The sequence below is a fragment of the Nylanderia fulva genome, unplaced genomic scaffold (assembly GCF_048542155.1).
Source record: "Nylanderia fulva isolate GAGA-0341 unplaced genomic scaffold, ASM4854215v1 Scaffold523, whole genome shotgun sequence".
Lineage (NCBI taxonomy): Eukaryota > Metazoa > Arthropoda > Insecta > Hymenoptera > Formicidae > Nylanderia > Nylanderia fulva.
Genome location: NW_028190614.1, coordinates 20,001 through 22,500, shown reverse-complemented (window position 1 = coordinate 22,500; position 2,500 = coordinate 20,001). Strand labels below are relative to the sequence as shown.

Genomic DNA, 2,500 nt, shown 5'->3' with positions numbered 1-2,500 from the left:
CCCAAGGCCTCTAATCATTCGCTTTACCAGATGAGACTCGCGCGCGTTCCGTGCGGAACGGCCGAGTGCCAGCTATCCTGAGGGAAACTTCGGAGGGAACCAGCTACTAGATGGTTCGATTAGTCTTTCGCCCCTATACCCAGTTCCGACGATCGATTTGCACGTCAGAATCGCTACGGACCTCCATCAGGGTTTCCCCTGACTTCGTCCTGACCAGGCATAGTTCACCATCTTTCGGGTCCCAACGTGTACGCTCTGGGTGCGCCTCTTCTCGCGATGAGAACGAGACGCCCCGGGAGTGCGAGGCCGCATCGCGACGCGGCCCATCCTCCCTAGGTCGACGGCCAGGGCCGACCTTCACTTTCATTACGCCTTTAGGTCTCGCGACAAGTCCCAATGACTCGCGTACATGTTAGACTCCTTGGTCCGTGTTTCAAGACGGGTCCTAAGAGTACCCAAAGCAGTAGCGTCGCCGACCGGTATCGGTCTCCCGCGAGACCGCGGGAGACGTTCGCAGGCCTGTCGAAGGTGTACCGTACTGTAACCAACAGCGGGCCAGGACCGGGGACGGCGCGAAGTCCGTAACCTCCGAGTACCGTGGCGCGCGCTTGCGACGGTCTCGACGCACCGTGAATAGTGCGGCCTGATACCTTGCGCGTACCGCCGAGCAGCCGGCCGGGCGACCGAGGGTTTGTCGCGTGCCGTTTTACCGGCGACGCGACAGACACCGCACCCGGGCCGTAGACCGACACCCAGCGGGTCGCGACGTTCTACTTGGGGAGAAGTGCACGACGACGAGCGCCGGACATCGGCGCACGGTAGCGTGCCCGCGCGCGAGCCGCAAGGACTCCGCGGGACATCGCCGACCGACGCGAAGCCAGCGCCGCTGACGATGAATCTCCCCGTTCGATCTTTTGGGTTTCTTAGGTTTACCCCTGAACGGTTTCACGTACTCTTGAACTCTCTCTTCAAAGTTCTTTTCAACTTTCCCTCACGGTACTTGTTCGCTATCGGTCTCGTGGTCGTATTTAGCCTTAGATGGAGTTTACCACCCACTTAGAGCTGCACTCTCAAGCAACCCGACTCTAAGGAGAGATCCTCCCGAGGCGCGCACCGGTCGCTACGGGCCTGGCACCCTCTACGGGTAAGTGGCCCCATTCAAGATGGACTTGGACGCGACGCGGCACCTCGGGATAAGCGGATCCTCCCAAACACCACATTTCCCTGCGGCGGAACCGCGGGATTCGGTGCTGGGCTCTTTCCTGTTCGCTCGCCGCTACTAAGGAAATCCTGGTTAGTTTCTTTTCCTCCGCTTAATAATATGCTTAAATTCAGCGGGTAATCTCGCCTGCTCTGAGGTCGTCGCATAGTGAGTTTTCGTAGCCGTTTGCCTCCTCCGCGTCGCTCATCGTCGTCTCTCCTCTATAATATATATTATAAGAGGGAGAGAGAGAGAGCGTCGAACGAGAGAGCAGCAGCGGCAGCACACGAAATACGCGAGAAGGCAAATCGCCGGGGCGCTAACCGCACACACACTCGTTGGTGGTAATGGAGACGATATATCGCGGGGTTCGAGATTCTCGGCTCTCCCTTTTCTCTTTTATATACGAAATTCGGGCGGAATCGATTCGACGAGTACACGACGCGGCGCGCCGGTCCCCTTTTTTCGCTTTACGAAAATTTCGTGGACTCGGACACGCGGTCGGCTCGCGATTCAAAACCCTTCTCCGTAAAGAGGTAAAGGATTACGAATGCTCTCTCCGCCGGACGACGACGCGCCGTATATTTCTCCGTAATACCGTTATGTGTGCGGGCAAGGGCGCCTCGGCATAAGACGCGCGAGCGCTATCGCACCGAGAGACGCGGCACAGAGTGCGAGAGCAGTCCGGTCAGTCTGTGTGATGTACGGAGAGGAGAGACGGTGAGACAAGCGCTACCTACTTTCGGGAGACAACGACGCACGCGCCGCTCTAGGGAAAGCGGTGCCATTCACCGTCCTGACCCTTTTTTTGGCCGTTTGTTGCTCCCTTCGCGCGCGCTCTTACTCTCATCCCATTTCTCCTCGGCTCTCGCGTACACACACGACTTGGATACACAAACACGCTCCCCCTCTTAATTCGCGCAGCATTCTCTGGGCGCGCGTTCGCCAACGTTTTACACGCTTGTGCGCTTCTCCTCCTCATTATTATTATTATTATTTCGGTGTGTCATTTCAGACGACGCCAGGATTTGCACCGCGGCCGGTCGGCGCGGCACAGACACCTCGGGCGAACGTCCAACGATCGCTCGTACGCCCATTGTAAGCGTTGCACAGGGCACAGGCGACGCGCGCGCCATTCTCTGGTCGCCCGCGTCGTGGCCGTGCGCGCTTTTCGGGCGCAAGCAGTTTAGGGGTACTAAAACGACCCTCAGCCAGGCGTGGTCCGGGAATTGTATCCGTGGACCGCAATGTGCGTTCGAAATGTCGATGTTCATGTGTCCTGCAGTTCACAAGTTGACG

The 2,500-nt window shown here is 58.2% G+C and overlaps 2 non-coding genes across 2 annotated transcripts in view; both read right to left on the bottom strand.

Annotated features, from left to right (window-relative positions):
• The window catches only part of LOC146721207 (large subunit ribosomal RNA), a 4,042-nt gene extending 2,680 nt beyond the window's left edge, over positions 1 to 1,362 (bottom strand). Inside the window, exon 1 of the ribosomal RNA XR_014925754.1 lies at positions 1 to 1,362. This exon is cut by the window's left edge and continues 2,680 nt beyond it. This is a non-coding gene — a ribosomal RNA (large subunit ribosomal RNA).
• Positions 1,363 to 2,402: 1,040 nt separating this feature from the next.
• The window catches only part of LOC146721206 (5.8S ribosomal RNA), a 155-nt gene continuing 57 nt past the window's right edge, over positions 2,403 to 2,500 (bottom strand). The window contains exon 1 of the ribosomal RNA XR_014925756.1: positions 2,403 to 2,500. This exon is cut by the window's right edge and continues 57 nt beyond it. This is a non-coding gene — a ribosomal RNA (5.8S ribosomal RNA).